This window comes from Cetorhinus maximus, unplaced genomic scaffold (assembly GCF_964194155.1).
Source record: "Cetorhinus maximus unplaced genomic scaffold, sCetMax3.hap1.1 HAP1_SCAFFOLD_531, whole genome shotgun sequence".
NCBI classification, from domain to species: domain Eukaryota; kingdom Metazoa; phylum Chordata; class Chondrichthyes; order Lamniformes; family Cetorhinidae; genus Cetorhinus; species Cetorhinus maximus.
The window spans coordinates 141,629-162,404 of NW_027596473.1; the positions used below are offsets into that span (position 1 = coordinate 141,629).

The 20,776-nt window shown below is 54.7% G+C and overlaps 2 protein-coding genes across 2 annotated transcripts in view; both read left to right on the plus strand.

Moving 5' to 3' along the window:
* Positions 1–20,776, plus strand: part of LOC144673997 (uncharacterized) — a 131,907-nt gene that overhangs the window by 14,456 nt on the left and 96,675 nt on the right. The window lies entirely within an intron of this gene.
* Positions 1–20,776, plus strand: part of gatad2b (GATA zinc finger domain containing 2B) — a 111,511-nt gene that overhangs the window by 13,999 nt on the left and 76,736 nt on the right. The window contains exon 2 of the mRNA XM_078535572.1: positions 9,429–9,579. The gene's annotated coding sequence lies outside the window, so the exon portion shown is untranslated. The remainder of the gene's footprint in view (positions 1–9,428; positions 9,580–20,776) is intronic.

The window sequence follows — 20,776 nt, forward strand, 5'->3', positions numbered from 1 at the left end:
GGGCCCCCAGGCAGCTGAAGGCACGGCCGCCAATGGTGGAGCGATGGGAATCGGGGGATGCTCAAGGGGCCGGAATTGGAGGAGCGCAGAGATCTCGGAGGGTTTTAGGAGCTAGAGGAGGTTACAGAGATAGGGAGGGGTGTAGGGGCTGGAGGAGGTTACAGAGATAGGGAGGGGTGTAGGGACTGGAGGAGGTTACAGAGATAGGGAGGGTTGTAGGGGCTGGAGGAGGTTACAGAGATAGAGAGGGTTGTAGGGGCTGGAGGAGGTTACAGAGATAGGGAGGGATTTGAAAACAGTGGATGACAAATGGAGGTATTGCCAGAACAGAAACTGAGGAATCTACAGTGCCCTTTGCTAGCGATTTGAAAATTACCTGGCGTGCACATTCTCGGTTGTTGTCCAATGCTCTTGACCAGGAAGAAATGAAAGGGTTTGAATTTATAAAGCTCCTTTCACAACCTCAGAATGTCCCAAAGCATCAGGGCTTGGGTTGAGAAAGGTGATATATAAATGCAAGTCTTTGTGCCTTCTTTACATTTGATCAAGGCATTTTTCTTGAAGTGTAATAACTGCTGTCAAGTGAGTAACACAGTGTCCAAACTGGGCACAAAAAGATCCCACAAATGAAATATTTCACTATCATCTGTACAAGATGTTAGTTGAGGGATAAATATTGACCCCCAGGATACCGAGGAGAACTCTCCTCACCCTTCCCCCCACTCCACCGGCCAACACTCCCACTCTTCCTGTGGTGAATGTGGAAACGTTTGTATCCATCCGAGAGGGCAGACAGGGTCTCAGCTTAACTCATCTGACAGTCCAGCACTCCCTCAGTACTGACCCTCCGACAGTCCAGCACTCCCTCAGTACTGACCCTCCAACAGTGCGGCACTCCCTCAGTACTGACCCTCCGACAGTGCGGCGCTCCCTCAGTACTGACCCTCCGACAGTGCGGCGCTCCCTCAGTACTGACCCTCCAACAGTGCGGCACTCCCTCAGTACTGACCCTCCGACAGTGCGGCACTCCCTCAGTACTGACCCTCCAACAGTGCGGCACTCCCTCAGTACTGACCCTCCGACAGTGCGGCACTCCCTCAGTACTGACCCTCAAACAGTGCGGCACACCCTCAGTACTGACCCTCCGACAGTGCGGCGCTCCCTCACTACTGACCCTCCGACAGTGCGGCACTCCCTCAGTACTGACCCTCCGACAGTGCGGCGCTCCCTCAGTACTGACCGTCCGACAGTGCGGCACTCCCTCCGTACTGACCCTCCGACAGTGCCGCGCTCCCTCAGTACTGACCCTCCGACAGTGCGGCACACCCTCAGTACTGACCCTCCGACAGTGCGGTACACCCTCAGTACTGACCCTCCGACAGTGTGGTACACCCTCAGTACTGACCCTCCGACAGTGTGGCACACCCTCAGTACTGACCCTCCGACAGTGCAGCACTCCCTCACTACTGACCCTCTGACAGTGCGGTACACCCTCAGTACTGACCCTCCGACAGTGCGGCACATCCTCAGTACTGACCCTCCGACAGTACGGCACTCCCTCAGTACTGACCCTCCGACAGTGTGGCTCTCCCTCAGCACTGACCCTCCGACAGTGCGGTGCTCCCTCAGTACTGAACCTCTGACATTGCGGCATGCCCTCAGTACTGACCCTCCGACAGTGCGGCACTCCCTCAGTACTGACCCTCCGACAGTGCGGTGCTCCCTCAGTGCTGACCCTCCGACAGTGCGGTGCTCCCTCAGTACTGTCCCTCCGACAGTGCGGTGCTCCCTCTGCACTGACCCTCCAACAGTGCGGCACACCCTCAGTACTGACCCTCCGACAGTGCTGCGCTCCCTCAGTACTAATCCTCCTGACAGTGCGGCACTCCCTCAGTACTGACCCTCCGACAGTGCGGCACTCCCTCAGTACTGACCCTCCGACAGTGCGGCGCTCCCTCAGTACTGACCCTCCGACAGTGTGGCGCTCCCTCAGTACTGACCCTCCGACAGTGCGGCGCTCCCTCAGTACTGACCCTCCGACAGTGCGGCGCTCCCTCAGTACTGACCCTTCGACAGTGTGGCGCTCCCTCAGTACTGACCCTCTGACAGTGCGGCATGCCCTCAGTACTGACCCTCCGACAGTACGGCACTCCCTCAGTACTGACCCTCCGACAGTGTGGCTCTCCCTCAGCACTGACCCTCCGACAGTGCGGTGCTCCCTCAGTACTGAACCTCTGACATTGCGGCATGCCCTCAGTACTGACCCTCCGACAGTGCGGCACTCCCTCAGTACTGACCCTCCGACAGTGCGGTGCTCCCTCAGTGCTGACCCTCCGACAGTGCGGTGCTCCCTCAGTACTGTCCCTCCGACAGTGCGGTGCTCCCTCTGCACTGACCCTCCAACAGTGCGGCACACCCTCAGTACTGACCCTCCGACAGTGCGGCGCTCCCTCAGTACTAATCCTCCTGACAGTGCGGCACTCCCTCAGTACTGACCCTCCGACAGTGCGGCGCTCCCTCAGTACTGACCCTCCGACAGTGCGGCGCTCCCTCAGTACTGACCCTCCGACAGTGCGGCGCTCCCTCAGTACTGACCCTCCGACAGTGCGGCGCTCCCTCAGTACTGACCCTCCGACAGTGCGGCGCTCCCTCAGTACTGACCCTCCGACAGTGCGGCGCTCCCTCAGTACTGACCCTCCGACAGTGCGGCACTCCCTCAGTACTGACCCTCCGACAGTGCGGCGCTCCCTCAGTACTGACCCTTCGACAGTGCAGTGCTCCCTTAGTACTGACCCTCTGACCGTGCGGCGCTCCCTCAGCACTGACCCTCCAACAGGGCGGTATTTCCTCAGTCCAGGCATGATTTTATGTTCAAATCTCTGGAGTGGGGACTAGAACCCTCGACGTTCCGAATCCGAGGTGAGTATAATTTCACCCTTCCAAAAGGGCACTGCCATGACAGCGACGCTCCATTTTAATATTCTGATCCTTATGTTCCAATCCCTCCATGGCCCAAGCCCCCTCCCTAGGTCTGTAACCCCCTCCAGTTCTCCCCTCTCCAAACTTTCTGGACTCCTCTACTTCTGGCCTCTTGAGCATCCCCCGATTCCCTTCGCTCCAACATTGGCGGCCGTTCCTTCAGCTGCCTGGGGGGCCCTAAGCTCTGGAATTCTCTCCCTAAACCTCTCTCTCTCTCTCTCCTTTAAGACTCCCCTTAAAACCGAACTCTTTGACCGAGCTTTTGGTCACCTATCCCTAATATCTCCTTACGTGGCTCGGGGTCAGATTCTGTCCGATGCCGCGTGTGTGCAGCAGCTTGGGCTGTTTTATGATGTTAAAGGTGCTATAGAAATGAAGGTTGTTGGTTCTGCAGCTTGTCTCGTGTGTAGGCCTGTGACAGGCAGTCCTTTGTGTTGAACCCTATGTCACTGTACACTGTCTGCCTATAATCAGGGTTTTGTGCAATTAAATTCTTCATTGGAACTCTGTTCCCCAGAGAGTGGTGGAGGCAGTGTCAGCGAATATGTTTAAGGCAGAGGTAGATAGATTCTTGACTAACAAGGGAGTCAAAGGTTGTCGGGGGGGGGTGGGGGGTGTAGGCAGGAATGTGGAATCGAGGTCACAGTCAGATTAGCCATGATCCTATCGAATGGCAGAGCAGGCCCGAGGGGCCGAATGGCCTACTCCTAATTTGCACGTTCGTATTAACCCGAGGCTTGTTACTGTCGTTTGGGGGCAGGGTATGAGGGCAGCAGAGGGTATGCTCCCAGGAAAATATTCTGGCCTGTGACTCCCTACCACTTAAAAGGTAGTTTGCATTCACTTTCGTCAACGGGAGCTAGTTGCTTCTTCCCATGTTGGGTAGGAAGTGTGTGGTGTGAAATGTGTACCCCCCTTTGTGTTTGAGGAACCCAGTACGCACCACCGGATATCTCATGGAGCACAGGCACAAGTAATGGGGCCAGTTTCCTCTTATTTGTTCAGGGCACGCCAGCCTCGCTTGGCCGGGCCCAGCATTTATTGCCCGTCCCTAACTGCCCCCTCGAGAAGGTGGTGGTGAGCCGCCGCTGCAGTCCCTGCGGCGTAGGCACACCCACTGTGCTGTTGGGGAGGATTTTGACCCAGCCACAGTGAAGGAACGGGCGACACATTTCCAAGTTGGGGTGGTGAGTGGATGGGGAGGGCCCGAGTGGGCGGTTTTCTGTGGCGCTGGACTCGATGCCATTGGTGTCCGAAGCGTGCCTGGTGTCAGCCTGAGCTGGACTGAGCGGACGGCACTCTCCCTCTCTCTGCCTTCTTGTGCCGGACGACCGTGAGTTCAAACCCGAATCCCAGACTTGAGCACTGTGGGGGTGGGGGGGGGGGGGGGGGTGGGTGGGTGGGGGGGGGGGGTGAGAAGGCGCTGTCTTTTGAATGCGGTGTTAACCCTTATCGGGTGAGTGGAAAGGATCGCTGGTGGAAGGAACCAGTGAAAGGAATGCTCAGATAATCCGGTTTTTTTTTTGAAGATGTTGGTTGAGGGAGTAATGTTGCCCCGGTAACCAGGAGCTCTCCCGGGTTTTCCAGTAATATCATCCGATCTTTTCCTCCCACTGAGAGCAGCTTGGCTCCGCTTTTAAGATGCCCAACGTTCCCCCCCCCAGAGGGAATTAGCCTCCCTGTTAGGAGGGCAAATATATGCACGTTGGGCAGGCAGGGACTGATGAACGTGACAGTGCCCGACAGTGCAGCGCTCCCTCAGGTAGGGCTTGAGGCTGAGTAAATACTAGCCGGTCCTCCGCGGGCAGCAACGGGACGGAATTAACAGATGCGTTGTGGAGCACTTGTCCCTCCTGAGCGCTGCCGTTGGCTCGTGACGCACCTCCTGTGCCCACGTGACCTGGAGAGAGCGTCGCGCCCACAGGGCAGCCTGAAACAAAGCAAAAATCCAGGTTATCAGGCCAGTGACGGAGGAGAGCTTTGGCAGGGTCTGCTCGAGCGTCTGTGGCCTGATTTGTCCTCAAATCAGCAGCAGTGTGGTCCGGAGAGGCGGTAAAGCTTCTGTCGCGCCTTTTGCCCTGTCTCAGGACCCCCCCATAGTGCGCCTCGCGGCCTCCAAATCGCTTTCGAAGGGGAGTCACTGTCACCATGTAGGGAAGGCAGCATAGCAAGACCCCACACAAACAACAGTGCGACCCGTGACCCCAATAAACTGTGTAGCTGTGGAGGGATACACGTTGGGCAGGGCGTTGAGGAGAGCTCTCCTGTTGTCCTTGGCATGGATGCTGTGTGTGTCTGTCTCTGTGTGTGTGTGTATGCGTGTGTGTGTGTATGCGTGTGTGTGTGTATGCGTGTGTGTGTGTATGCGTGTGTGTGTGTATGCGTGTGTGTGTGTATGCGTGTGTGTGTGTATGCGTGTGTGTGTGTATGCGTGTGTGTGTGTATGCGTGTGTGTGTATGCGTGTGTGTGTGTATGCGTGTGTGTGTGTATGCGTGTGTGTGTGTATGCGTGTGTGTGTATGCGTGTGTGTGTATGCGTGTGTGTGTGTATGCGTGTGTGTGTGTATGCGTGTGTGTGTGTATGCGTGTGTGTGTGTATGCGTGTATGCGTGTGTGTGTGTATGCGTGTGTGTGTGTGTATGCGTGTGTGTGTGTGTGTGCATGTGTGTGTGTACGTGTGCGCGTGTGCGTGCGCGTGTGTGTGTGTGCGCGTGCGTGTGTGTCGGCCAGGATTATGGGGCTCAAACTTAGGATCTTCCGATTGAGGCGGGGAGTGCTGCCTGCACAGCTCCGGCAGCAAGTAAACATAACCCCGGGTTCTACGGTCAGCACACCTTGACAAAAGAAATGTACTTGTCCCTGGGGGTGTGGGCAGTGTTGGCACAGCAGTCTGAGGGTATTCAGCCCCACAGATTGGCATTGGAAGCCGTTTAAACCAGCCGGAAGGTGGTAATCGACCTGGTGTGGGCTTTTCTCTTAGAACAACCCCACAGCCTTCAGGAGCGTTATCCTCCTCTGGTGCCAGCAGATGAATGATTTGACATCCATTTCCATGCTTGCAATGGTGGCATCTCTCTTACTCCTCAGCGTTTTGCATGTGGTAGGTGTGGCTGACTCTTTGCTGCCTCTCCCCGCTTGCCCAGAGAAGGTGGCAGTGGGCTGCCCTCTCGAACTGCTAGAACAGCTCTGATGGAAGGTCATTGAACCGGAGGAAGATAGAATCTCTGTCGTCATTGAATGTCTCCCAGGGACATTCGAAAAGAGCTTCGCGTGCAGTCAATTACTTTGAAATGCAGCCAGCAGGACGCAAATAAATGTTCAGTAGCTCGTTCTCCCTTGCCTCTGGGTCAGAAGGTGGTGGGTTCGAGTCCCCACTCCAGGGGCCTGAGGCCACAACCCAGGCCGACACTCCCAGTGCCAGGACTGAGGGAGCATCGCACTGTCGAAGGGTCAGTACTGAGGGAGTGCCGCACTGTCGGAGGGTCATTACTGAGGGAGCGCTGCACTGTCGGAGGGTCATTACTGAGGGAGCGCTGCACTGTCGGAGGGTCAGTACTGAGGGAGCATCGCACGGTCAGAGGGTCAGTACTGAGGGAGTGCCGCACTGTCAGAGGGTCAGTACTGAGGGAGTGCCGCACTGTCGGAGAGTCAGTACTGAGGGAGTGCAGCACTGTCGGAGGGTCAGTACTGAGGGAGCATCGCACGGTCAGAGGGTCAGTACTGAGGGAGTGCCGCACTGTCGGAGGGTCAGTACTGAGGGAGTGCCGCACTGTCGGAGGGTCAGTACTGAGGGAGCGCCGCACTGTCGGAGGGTCAGTACTGAGGGAGCATCGCACGGTCAGAGGGTCAGTACTGAGGGAGTGCTGCACTGTCGGAGTGTCATTACTGAGGGAATGCTGCACTGTCGGAGGGTCAGTACTGAGGGAGTGCTGCACTGTCAGGGGGTCAGTACTGAGGGAGTGCTGCACTGTCGGAGGGTCAGTACTGAGGGAGCGCTGCACTGTCAGGGGGTCAGTACTGAGGGAGTGCTGAACTGTCGCAGGGTCAGTACTGAGGGAGCGCCGCACTGTCGGAGGGTCAGTACTGAGGGAGTGCTGCACTGTCGGAGGGTCAGTACTGAGGGAGTGCCGCACTGTCGGAGGGTCAGTACTCAGGGAGTGCCGCACTGTCGGAGGGTCAGTACTGAGGGAGTGCTGCACTGTCGGAGGGTCAGTAGTGAGGGAGTGCCGCACTGTCGGAGGGTCAGTACTGAGGGAGTGCCGCACTGTCGGAGGGTCAGTACTGAGGGAGTGCCGCATTGTCGGAGGGTCAGTACTGAGGGAGTGCCGCACTGTTGGAGGTACTGTCTTTCAGACGAGACATTAAACTGAGGCCCCCATTTGCCCTCTCAGGGGACATATAAAATCCCGGGACCACTATTGGTTGAAGAGCAGAGGGTGCATGGGTGGGTTTTCCTGTGTCCTGGGGCCGATATTTATTCTTCAAACAGCATTTGGTCATTTATCACTCAGGTGTTTGTGGGAGCTTGCTGTGCAATTTGCACCCTGCAAGTGCCCAAACAGCCATGAGGCGACTGGCCAATGCTGGGTGGGAGAAGTATGTTTTCCAGGGTACTGGGAGCCTCGCCTGCTCTCCTCCTGAATGCCACAGGATCTTTTGCCCCCACCAACTGATCAGCACTGCCCTGGCATGTCCACGGATAATCAGACAGGCTCGACTATTTCCCTTCCCACTCCGGGGTGAGGGCACCATCAACTGAGCCACCGTTAACATAGGGATAGGAGCAGGCCATTCAGCCCCTCGAGTTGTGTCCCACCATTCAGTGAGATCATGGCTGATCTGCATCTGAATTCCATCCACCTGCCTTATCTCCATATCCCTTTATTACCCTCGTTCGGCAACAGCCTACCGCTGTCCGATTTAAAATGGTGAATTGAGCTAGTGTCTGCTGCTTTTTGTGGGAGAGGGTTAGCACAGGGTTAACCAGCCTGAAGGTGTCGACTGTTGCTAGCTTCCAGCTCTTTGGTAGCCTGGGGTAACCACTGGAACCTGTGGGTCCGACTATTCCTTCAGGGTCAGAGACATATCTGCCTGCTCGAAAGATGGAAGACGACGTTGGAGCTGAGCTGGGCTCTGTCCTCTTATGGCACCCGCACTCGCACACTTTCCAGCAGGGTTAGAGACCAAGAGCACCTGTTGAATTTAAATCCTCACTATTCCCAGGGAACATGCATGCCTTAGTCCCTGTCTTATTTGAGTCTCGCTAGCCCCACACTGGTTACAGTCTTAACACGTCCCTTAGTTTAAAAAAAAACAGCCGTGAGTGAACTTTCTACATGTCTGGGGTGAAGTGTGGCCATGTGGTTCAATCGATTCAAGCTTGTTCCACACCTGTTCCCTTCAGACACTCCCAGGACAGGTACAGCACGGGGTTAGATACAGAGTAAATCTCCCTCTACACCGTCCCCGTCAAACGCTCTCAGGACAGGTACAGCACGGGGTTAGATACAGAGTAAAGCTCCCTCTACACTGTCCCCATCAAACATTCTCAGGACAGGTACAGCACGGGGTTAGATACAGAGTAAAGCTCCCTCTACACTGCCCCCATCAAACACTCCCAGGACAGGTACAGCACGGGGTTAGATACAGAGTAAAACTCCCTCTACACTGTCCCCATCAAACACTCCCAGGGCACGTACAGCACGGGGTTAGATACAGAGTAAAGCTCCCTCTACACTGTCCCCATCAAACACTCCCAGGACAGGTACAGCACGGGGTTAGATACAGAGTAAAACTCCCTCTACACTGTCCCCATCAAACAGTCCCAGGACAGCTACAGCACGGGGTTAGATACAGAGTAAAACTCCCTCTACACTGTCCCCATCAAACACTCCCTGGACAGGTACAGCACGGGGTTAGATACAGAGTAAAGCTCCCTCTACACTGTCCCCATCAAACACTCCCAGGACAGGAACAGCATGTGATTGCCTTGGAGTAAAACTCAAACATTGTTCCTCTATGTCAACCTCAAAAATACCATTCGCAGCCCGGCTGTGGCAACTTGATTTTGCTGGGGTCACCCAAAAGCTGTTCTGATTGAGATTGGCAGTTAACCCCAGACGCCAAGCTGGAGTGGAATTGTCCTAGGTTTCAGCATGGAGCACTCTTACAGCCAGCAGAGTTTGGAGCCAGTTTTCTGACTAAGCTGTATTGCCTCTCACAAGCTACTATGACGCTACCTTAAAGCGCAGACCACCCATCGCCCTAAATGTAACTGGGACCAGCGGTTTAGGTCTAATAGAAGCTTCACTGAATCTTGCTCCCGTCTCCGAGTGTTTTGTTTTGATGCCCCAGGCGACTGTTTCACATTTGAGCTTGTGACCAGAGACCCAAAAAAGTCTTGTGATCTGGGCTTTTCTTTAAAAACAACCTTAATTTGTGTTTTGCAGAGAATGTAGCGTCTGGAGGCCGCTGGTGCCATTTCCCCCTCTGGAGCTCCCTTTCGGTCATTGCGTTCTTGCCCAGGATGACGTGGCTCGCCGTGTGACCCAGACACCTTTGCTCTTTGTCCCTTCTGAATGGTTCAGGAGACTCGGGCAGGTAAGGGGGGAATTCCTACTCCATCCGTCAGGAGGCCGACTGCTTCATGGCGCTGCCGAAGGCGGTGCTGCCGAGTGGCAGAGCAGGTGTGTGGAGGGAGCGGGCAGCTGCTTTACGGGGAGTGTGAAGCCCGTGGGACTGAGAGCCCGCACTGAGCTGAGATGCCGGCCTGCACTAACCGAGCCCTGCACTGTCAGAGCTGCCGACCTTTGGATGCCCCGTGAAGCAGTGGGCCTGCCCAACCGTGGAGGGCAAAGCTCAGGCTGCGATGGGGAGCTGACGGTGGGGTTGGCGTGCTGACCGGGTGAGATGGTAACTTGCCGGGGTGACCGGCAGGAGTCAAGACGGGGCGAGCGTCAGCCCAGGCACTCCCTTCACTGAACATATTGATGCTTTCGCGCACTGTGCTGAAGGTTTGACGAAGCTGAAGTTGTTGTTTGTCCGTGTCGTGCTGGTGGGCACGTTTGTCTGTGAGGTGAAGCCTGTTGTGGCTGGCCTGGTGCCGCTCAAAAGCTGGAGCTGCCCCAGCCACGGCCTGTAAGGATGAATATGTTTATGTGTTACTCTCTGCAATGCATCTGTGTTTCGTGTTCTCCCTTCAATTTTCCCATTGCCCTACAGGAGGCGCTGGCTGCCCTTCAGCTGCTTGCCCCCACGGCGCCCACTCTTTTTAGTTCATGCACAGGATGTGGGTGGCGCTAAGGTCTGTTGCCCCTTGGGAATGTAGCTGAGTGGCTTGCTGGGCTGTTTCAGGGGGCAGGTAAGATTGCAGTGGACCTGTGGAGTCACTGGTCGGCCAGGCTGGGTGAGGGTGGCAGATTCCCATCCCTAAAGTGGCAGATGGGTTTTTTGCGGCAAATCGATGGTAGTTTCAAGGTCACCGTTACCCACCCCGTGCAAGGATTAAAAAAAAAGCTGTATTTGACCGTCTACTAAGGGAACAATCCAACAAGATCCAGCGTCTCCTTTTGCCACAGGGCCTCGAGGACATTACAGTGCGGAACTGCCTGGTGGACTTGTGGTCAAACATAAGCAATAGCAGCAGGAGTAGACCACACGGCCTGTTCGAGCCTGCTCCGCCATTCAGTACGATCATGGCCGATCTTGGGCTTCAACTCCGTTTTCCCACCCGCTCCCCATACCCCTTAAATCCCCTGAGACCAAAAATCTGTCTGTCCCAACCTTAAATATATTCCAACGAGGGAGCATCCACACCTCTCTGGGGCAGAGAATTCCAAAGATTCACAACCCTTTGGGTGAAGTCATTTCTCCTCATCTCAGTCCTCAATGATCGGCCCCTTGTCCTGAGACTGGGCCCCGCCCCCAACCCCGTGTTTTAGATTCCCCCGACCAGCGGAGGAAACCTCTGTGTCCAGCTCCTTTTCTCTGCATAAACCTTTCCCTACCCGAGTGGTGTGGCACTGCCCAAGTGACTGGAGCATTCCACTGCAATGTGGCCAGACCCCCTCCCTCGCAAGTAGAGCCTCACTCAGCGCGTCGTGACATTTTGGTGTCTGCGTGCTGAGGGCCTACGCACAACTCGATGCAGCCGCTCGCATGGCCTGGCCGTCAGGATGAGGCCGATGTTGTATCCTCCCTGTTTCATTTGGCTGAGGCTAACCTGTAGCGTGCTCACTGTTGCTTCGTTTTGAGGCCTGCTCACAAAGCGTCAACAGGGCTCAAAGTGCAGGCGCTTTCTGCTCTGTATGGCTTGGTACTTGCACCACACGGCGCACGGTCCTAATGGGCAATGAATTGAAGCGATGCACAGGAGGAGGCTATGCATCGGCTCTCCAAACGAGCATCATGACCGAGTGCCATTCTCCTGCCCTTTTTCCCCGTAACCCTTCCACCTTTTTTTCCATTCAAATAATCATCTGATGCCCCTCTCGAGCGCCTCGATTGAACCTGCCTCCACTGCGCTTCCAGGCAGCGCGTCCCAGACCCGAACCACTCGCCGGGTGAAAGAGTTTTCTTCTCTCCCGTCGCACTTGCTTCTTTTGCAAAGCGACGAGGTTCGACCGCAGTGAGTGAAACGATGAGCAGATCGGATATTGGGGCGTAGGGAAAGGCTGAGCCAAAATAGCAAGGCTCCGCTTTTAGAAACCCTGGACGTGTCCGCACTTTGAAACCTGAACTGATCTGGTCGCCGCGGCACTGGGGATATCGCAGCCATCGGAAGGGATAGGGAAGAGGGGAAGCAGAATGCTTTCCCTGGAAGAGAGAAGGGTTGAGAGGTGATGGGGGTGGCTGAGTTTAGGATTGAAAGGGACTGGATAACCCCGAAGAGCTGTTTTCACCTTGTCCAGAACCAGAAGAGTGCCGGAGGGAGGTACGTTTAAAACTAATCTGTCCAAAGAGTGTGAATACAAGTTGTTGCTGCTGGATTACAGAGGGGGGAAAAAAAAAATCAAAATCAGCCTGATCACTATCTAAGCAAAGTGTGCTGGTGTCGGGTTTGGGTTAAGTGAGGATCGGCCTGTTTAGCCACTGGCTCGGTTTCGCGCTGGGCATCTGGGCACAGTACCCAGGAGGCACTGACCGTATCCGTGGCACTCCGGGGACGGTCAGCACTTGGAGCGAGGCGGGGTGGAAAAGGAAAACGGCTGCTAGGGATTGGAGGCCATGTCCTGTAGTCACACTGCTGCCTAGCAGGTATTCTGGTTTTTTTTAAACATTACGCAGTCTTTAAATATTTCCATCAAAATCGCCAGCCTGAATCGGGGCAGATTCCTGGGCGCTTGTGGGCTTTGGGCCTGCCTACTTCACTGCGAGGTGATGCGACTTGCTGCTGTCGATGCTCAGGAAGCAAACGCAAGAAGTGTGCGTTTTCGTAGCGCCTTGTAATGTTGACACTGAGCTGCAGAACTCCTTAGTCAAAGAGGTGTGGGTGGGGCGGGGTGGGGGGAGAGAGAGATGGGCAGAGCAGTTTAGTTAAGGAATCAAGAGCTTGGGGCCTCAGCTGCCAGTGGTGGAGAGAAGGGAGTGTGTGGGCGTGAGCGCGTGTGGGTGGGCATGCGGGCAGGTGTGTGTGTCTGTGTGTGTGTGTGCACGTGTGTGTGCGTGCGTCTGTGTGTGCGTGCGTCTGTGTGCGCGTGCGTGTCTGCGTGCGCACGTGCGTGTCTGCGCGCACGTGCATGTCTGCGCGCGCGTGCGTGTCTGCGTGCGCGTGCGTGTCTGCGTGCGCGTGCGTGTCTGCGTGCGTGTGTGTGTCTGCGTGCGTGCGTGTGTGTGTCTGCGTGCGTGCGTGTGTGTGTCTGCGTGCGTGCGTGTGTGTGTGTGTCTGCGTGCGCGTGTGTGTGTGTCTGCGTGCGTGTGTGTGTCTGCGTGCGCGTGTGTGTGTGTCTGTGTGCGTGTGTGTGTGTGTCTGCGTGTGTGTGTGTGTGTCTGCGTGCGTGTGTGTGTGTGTCTGCGTGCGTGTGTGTGTGTGTCTGCGTGCGTGTGTGTTCACCAGAGGCCAGCATTTGAGCGATGCAGCGTTCCCTGATCATAGGAGGGTTGTACGTTGACCTGGTGAGCTGGCACTCTGACGTACCCCAGTATACAAATATTACACAGGGTGGCATGGAATGGTTGGCCAGGCACGGGTTCTTACCAGTTTACCTTGTGTGGGAGTGTGGGGTGGATCATTAGGCTGAGGGTGTTTGGAAGGAGCTGTGATAATTTGAACTCCTGGCTGGCTCCTGTTACTTGTACTCATTAATAAAAGCAGATTCCTTGCCTCTGGTCAACTGAAGCATAACTCCACACGTGTAGTGGTTATCCGCATGCTCACCTCCTGGCTAATACACCAGTTTATACTAGAATTGCCCACTTGTACGCTCCTGGCCTCTTGCTAGAGATAGATACGCTCCACTGATAGACCATTAATGTTAGCCTGAGCTGATAAGCTTGCGAGAAGAAACTTTACAAAATCTCAAGCATAAGTTTGCAGAATGATTGATGGCCGAACGGCTGTGGCACAAAAGGTGGCCTGTGCTGCCTGGCTGGCCCTGCTCCCCTTGCGCCTTTCCCGTGGCCCTGCCACATCCCCCCCTCCTTCGGGTGCCTATCCAGGATATACTCGCCACAGAGGGATTGCAGCGAAGATTCACTAGGCTGGTACCGGGGACGGCAGGACTGTCGAATGAGGAGAGATTAGTTTGACTGGACCAGTATTCACTGGAGTTTAGAAGAATGAGAGGGGATCTGATTGAAACGTACACAATTCTGACGGGGATGGGAGGATGTTTCCCCTGGTTGGGGGGGTCTAGAACAAGGGGTCACAGTCTCAGGATACGGGGCAGGCCATTTAGGACTGAGATGAGGAAACATTTCTTCACTCAGAGGGCGGTCAACCTGTGGAATTCTCTACCACAGAGGGCTGTGGAGGCCGGGTCACCGAGTATATTCGAGAAAGAAATGGATAATGTTTTGGATATTAGGGGCATCAAGGGGTACGGAGAGAAAGCGGGAATATGGCGCTGAGATCGAGGATCAGCCACGATCATGTTGAATGACAAGAGTAGGCTCGAAGGGCCGAATGGCCTACTCCTCCTAGTTTTTAATGTTTCAATTCCCTTTTGGGAGCCACGATTTGAATCTGCCTCCACCACACTCATGGGCAGCACGTTCCAGATCCAAGCCAATCACTGGGTCTTTTAAGAAGCTCCCCCCCACCCCACTCCTCCGTTGCCGTCGCTCTTTGGCTGTTGTGTTAAGTTGAAAGCACCTCTGACCTCCTCGGAAACGCCCCATAGCATTTCGCAGCTAATGGTTTCTTTTCGAGGCTCAGGCCGTGCAAAAGGCAATTTGTGCACAGCAAGATCCCACAGAGAGCAACGAGCAGGTCGTCTGTTTTAAGTGAGGTTGGTTGAGGGATGAATATTGGACACAGATGCACCCTACCCTTATTTATATCCACTGGGCGGGGCAGGCTGAACCTCTGCTGAATGAATCATCCCAAAGCCTTGCCAGGCTGCAGCACTCCCTGGGAGTGACAGCCTGGATTATGTGCTCAAATCCATGGCGTGGGACTTGAACTCGCAGCGTTCTGACTCAGAGGTGAGAGTGCTGCTCACTCAGTCACAGCTGACACCACATGAAAAGCGACACTCTCAGCATGACCGGGTGGTTTGCACCTCCTCCTGGCCTTACGTAACCGATTGGTGGCTCGATGAGGTACCGTCGGGGCTGGCGGCCTCTGCTGGCAAGCGTTTCTGTGCCAGCTTAAAGTTTACCTGGTAGGGAAGAGGCCATGGATGTTTCTCCCTGGATCAGTGTGAGCTGGTGACTCTTTAGGTTTTATTTTTGAGGGGGTGTCAGTGGTGGCTTTGGCCTTTCAACCTGTAGGCATTGAAACTCTCCCGTGGTGGTGGTTTCCGTCTGGGCTCGGGCCTTGCTGTCTGCCCTGTGAAGACTTTTAAGGGATGGCTGCAACTGACAACTGAGCTCCGAGCCGGGGGCCGTGTAACACTGGCGAAGGAGTCTTTGTTCAGTGAGTCCTGTTCAAATGCTGTGGATTTGAAGTCACAGACAGCTGCCCGCAGGATTTCCCCAGCAGGCGGGTACTTTGATGTTATGTTGCAAAAACGTCAGTGGATCCGTGAGATTCTTGAAAGTTTTTGAGGAGTGAAGAAACCAGGCGGAGCCATCGGTAGAACCACTCTCGGTGGGGCTGTGACTCTCCCGTCTCTGCAATCCTCACGTTCCTGACATGGAAGTGCTCCGGTTTCTTGTCAGGCGCGTAGAGAAGGCTGGGGGTAGCACTGAAGCCCAAGGACCCACGTAGGATCCACACCAACAAAATGGCAGATCCAGGCGACCGTGAAGGTGGTGGGTGAAGGAACCAGCCTCTCTCCAACTTTGCTACTGGGGGACGTTGGGGCTACCTCGTCGACAGGAGGTGGGGGGAGGGCCGTTCCAGAGTTTGCCCCGGCTGTGGCATTTCTAGCCTGGTGGCGCGTTGTCATCTACAAGAACTGTGAGCCGGAAGGCCAGCGGACAAAGGACTGCAAGCAGACTTAAGCGCTGCAACCTGTGTGGTGGGGCTGGCCGCCTCTCCCAAGACCTGCCCAAAATGCTGCCTCAGTTACACATGGGGCTAGAACCAAGGGGGGGGAGGGGAAGGTATGGCCCACCTGGTTGCTGCGAAGGACACCGGCAATCTACCCCTGCCGTGCAGAAAAACAGGCCAAGGGAGGACACGGAGAGGAGCAAGGAGAAGGAAAGGGTGCAGCAGAAAGACTGCCAAACACCAGCAGTGCCCCCTGAGCCACCTTCACAGCAGACAGCATTAATGGAAGATGAGCCAGCAGATCAACAGCCGGGTGAGTGGCAAGTGGTTATGAGGAACACTGCAAAGAAGACTACCCAAAAAAAAAGGGACCCAGTCACCAGCCAGACCAGTGGCACTATCTTGAACTACAGCGGCTGCTCCTCATGGGATGACAAGAGGCAAGGAGGAGGACACCTGCAAAAGAAACGGCAAAACGCTAAGGAGCTAGAGAGGAAGATTTCCCCAACTCTGGGACACTAGAGGCACTGAAGGGCCCAGCGCACCCCAACTCTAAAGTGTCGACTACAGTGAGACGGCCAACAGACCCGGCTCCGGGAATCCTGGAGCGGCGAAGTGCCCGGCTCCGGGAAGCCCGGAGCGGTGAAGTGCCCGACACACCCGGCTCCGGGAAGCCCGGAGCGGTGAAGTGCCCGACACACCCGGCTCCGGGAAGCCCGGAGCGGTGAAGTGCCCGACACACCCGGCTCCGGGAAGCCCGGAGCGGTGAAGTGCCCGACACGCCCGGCTCCGGGAAGCCCGGAGCGGCGAAGTGCCCGACACGCCCGGCTCCGGGAAGCCCGGAGTGGCGAAGTGCCCGACACGCCCGGCTCCGGGAAGCCCGGAGCGGCGAAGTGCCCGACACGCCCGACTCCGGGAAGCCCGGAGCGGCGAAGTGCCCGACACGCCCGGCTCCGGGAAGCCCGGAGCGGCGAAGTACCCGACACACCCGGCTTCTGCTTCAGTTTTGCCAGAGCTAACCAGACCATTTAATTGTGTTTATTGAAGGGTTCAGGTAAAGGAGTCTCTGGGGAATCTGTGCCATCAATATTGTCATGAACCTAGCTAAGGAGGTTCTACAAGAATTGGCTGTTTGGTGATGACTGTCTCTGGGGACCTCTGCTGCCTATGGCCTAACTTATACCAAGTCCCATTCACCCATGATCCCGTGTACTCGTTGATCTACACTGGCTCCCAGTCAAACAACTTATTAAAATTATTTTCCTTATTTCCAAATATTTCCACGGCCTCACCTCCTCCCTATCTGTCTAACCTGTTCTAGCCCCTGCAACGCTCCAGGATTTCTGCGCTCCTCCAATTCTGACCTTACCATTGCTCCGCCATTGGTGGCTGCCTGGGCCCTAAGCTCTGGAATTTCCCCCCCTAAACTTCTCTACCTCGCTTTCTTCCTTTAAGACATTCCTTATTTGGCCAAACCTTTGGTCATCTGACCTAATATCTCCTTGGCGTCTTACTTTCTTTTATAATGTTCCTGTTTAAGCCCCTTGGGTCGGTTCATTATGTTAAAGGTGCTATATAAATATAAATTGTTGTTGAGACAAAGGCAGCCCAATGTTTCCACTGTAAACATTCCAGTAGCATGACCACTGCTTTATTGGGTATATATTAATGACCTAAACTCGGGTGCGCAGGGCAGAATTTCAAAATTAGCGGTGGCACCAGAGTTGAAAGTGTTGCTAAATGTGAGGAGATCAGCAATAGACTTCAGGAGGACGTAGACAGGCTGGTGGAACGGGTGGGGATGTAGCAGATGAGGTTTAATGTAGAGAAGCGTGAAGTGATATTTATTTGGTTGGAAGAATGCGGAGAGGCAATATAACATAAAGGGTACAATCCTAAAGAGGGTGCAGGAGCAGAGGGACCTGGGTGTATTTGTGCACACACCATTGACGGTGATAGGACAGATTGAGCGTGCAGTTAATAAAGTAAATGGGATTCTGGGCTTTATTAGTAGAGGCATAGAGTACAAAAGCAAGGAATTTATGATGAACCTGTATAAAACACTGGTTCAGCCTCAACTGGAGTATTGTGTCCATTTCCGGGCACCGCACTTTAGGAAGGATGTGAAGGCTTTGGAGAGAGTGCAGAATAGGTTTACAAGAATTGTTCCAGGGATGAGGGGGTTAAGTTCCATGGATAGATTGGAGAAGTTGGGACTGTTCTCCTTGGAGAAGGGAAGGTTGAGAGGTGATTCGATTGAGGTGTTCAACATCACGAGGGGCCTGGACAGTGTAGATAGGGAGAAACTGTACCCGTTGGTGGAAGGATTGAGAACCAGAGGGAGTACAGATTTAAGGTGATAGGTAAAAGGCGACATGAGGAGAAGCATTTTTTTTTAATACCTAACAAGTGGTTGTGATCTGGAGTGCACTGCCTGAGAGTGTGGTGGCTCAATCAGGCTTTCAAAAGGGAATTGGATCATTATCTGACGAGAGAGAATTTTCGGGGCTATGGGGAGTGGGAGTGGGACTAGCTAAGTGGCTCTTGCAGAGAGCTGGCACGGACGTGTCGTGCTGAATGGTCGCCCCCCCCCTGTCATGCAGATATCAAAAAGCAGGGAAGCACTTGCATTGATACTGCACTGCCATTGAGACAGCCCTGCACTGTGGGAGGTGCTGTCTTTGAGATGGGGCGTTAAACCCAACGGCTCCATCTTCCAAGACGGGTGGGTGTAAAAGGGGAGTTCTCCCCGTGTCCTGACCAACATATACCCCTCACGGTTCACCCTGACACGGTTCCGAAAATCATAGAAAGCTCTACGGCACAGAAGGAGGCCACTCGGCCCATCGCCGTCCAGCCTAACCCATCTTCCCAGCTTTTGGCCCGTAGCCCCCTAGGTCGCGGCACTCCAAATCTCATCCAAGTATTTTTTACTGTGTGATGAGGGTTTCTACCTCTCCCCTCCATTCAGGCAGAGTGTTCCAGACCGGCCCCTTTGCCCCCACCACCAAATCAGCCTCTGGGTGAAAAAAATTATTCTTCAACTCCCTCCTAATCCTCTACCCATTACTTCAAATCTACGCCCCGCGGATATTGACTAATGGAAACGGGGCCTTCCTAGCTCTGATTTCCCCCCCTCCCTGTTCGTGCTAAGGCTGTTTTCTGAATTTATTCTCCTCCCCCTCCCCCCCCACCCACCCCACCCACCCAGGTCATGGTAACTTTGTTGTCCTTTCCCTGCACTCTCCCCCCACCACAACCGCCCGCATGCCCCTTTTCTCTGTAGGAATTGAAAGTTCCCTGCAAGCTGTCAGTAGTAGTAGTTACAATAGTCTGCGACTAACCGCTCGACACTTCTCTCCTCCTTTTAAGGCACTTCGGAAAGCAACCTCTTCTGGTTACCTGTCCTCCTATTTCCTTACATGGCCCGGCCTCCGATTTTGGCTGATAAAGCTCCTGTGAAGGATTAACTTTTTCTTAAAGTCGGTGAAAGGCACTGTATAAGTGGCAGCTTATCCTGCAGAATGTATAGCAGGTTGTGCGTTTCTGGAGCTCGTGGGGAGGGGTGGGGTGCCAATTGGGGGGGGGGGGACTTCTGTGCTTTCTCTTTAAGAATCTGTAAACACAGACGTCTGGGAAATGCAGACGGCTGCAACGCGTTGCAGAACAGCGGGTCTTAATGCCACAGCGGCTGTGAAATCTCTCCCGGTGTTTATTAAGTTATTGATCAGGAACTCTGCAAGAGCTGTGAAGCCGAGAGAGATTGCCCTCGATTATAAAACATTTCGTTTGTGGCAATGGTGAAATATTATCGGTAAGTTGATATGTCTTTTCGAGTGAGCAAGGGCTGCCTGTAATCAACACAGGATGGAAACCTTTACATTAATGCAAAAGGCAATTGGTGAAAGAATGGGCTGAAATTAGGATTTTTTTTTTTACACAGCGAGTTGTTGTGATCTGGAAGGCGCTGCCTGAAAGGGCGGTGGAAGCAGATTCAATAGGAACTTTCAAAAGGGGGGGGAATCGGATAAATACTCGAAGGGGGGGGACATTTGCAGGGCTGTGGGGGAAAGAGCTAGGGAGTTAGTGGGACTAAGTGGATAGATCTTTCAGAGAGCCAGCATGAGCAGGATGGGCCGAATAGCCGCCCCCTGTGCTGCGTCATTCTGTGGTAATGGTTACAGTGCAGAAGAGGCCCTTCGGCCCATCGAGTCTGCGCCGACACGTGAGAAACACCTGACCTACCTACCTAATCCCATTGACCAGCACTTAGCCCCATAGTCTTGAATGTTATGAGGTGCCAAGTGCTCATCCAGGTACTTTTTAAAGGATGTGAGGCAACCCGCCCCCACCACCCTCCCAGGCAGTGCATTCCAGACCCTCACCACCCTCTGGGTAAAAAAGTTTTCCCTCACATTCCCCCCCCCCTCAACCTCCTGCCCCTCACCTTGAACTTTTGTCCCCTCATGACTGACCCTTCAACTCAGGAGAACAGCTGCTCCCTATCCACCCTGTCCATGCCCCTCATCATCTTCTACACCTCGATCAGGTCGCCCCTCAGTCTTCTCTGCCCCAACGAAAACAACCCAAGTCTATCCAACCTCTCTTCGTAACTTAAATGTTTCATCCCAGGCCAACATCCTGGTGAATCTCCTCTGCGCCCCCTCCAGTCCAGTCACAGGAGGCGGACTTTTGGCCCGTCGTGCGTGTGACACTCCCTCCGGCCTCAGCCCACTGTCAGCGCCAGCCTGTTTTAGAGCTGGGCGTTTTCAGCGGTGGGGGTGCCGCGGAGAGTCTCAGTATTCGAACCGGGCAGGAGGGCGCTCGCTGTCGGCGGCGGGAGGAGGTGCAGGGTTTGTCAGTGGAATTGGGCCTGCACGGGGCTCAGGTTGCTCAGCCCAAATGCAGGGGTGAAAGCCGTTGGGACAGACTCCAGATCGCAGCGGTAATGGTCAGCTGCCTTTTCCATGCCCTGCGCCAGCCCCACAGTGCCCAGTGTTTTATTTGGACAGTGTGCGTGGTTGGGAGGTGGGGAAGCAGCCGCGTCTCTGCAGCAAGTGTTTAAGCAAATAGCCGCAATTCCCCTTTTAGGGAGGGTTCGGGATCAACCGCAGTACAGCAGGAAAGTACAATGGTGCATTGAAAGGATAGCCCAGGGTGTCTGTGTACAGTGCGCTGAATGGAGCATGTGGGGATGGAGTT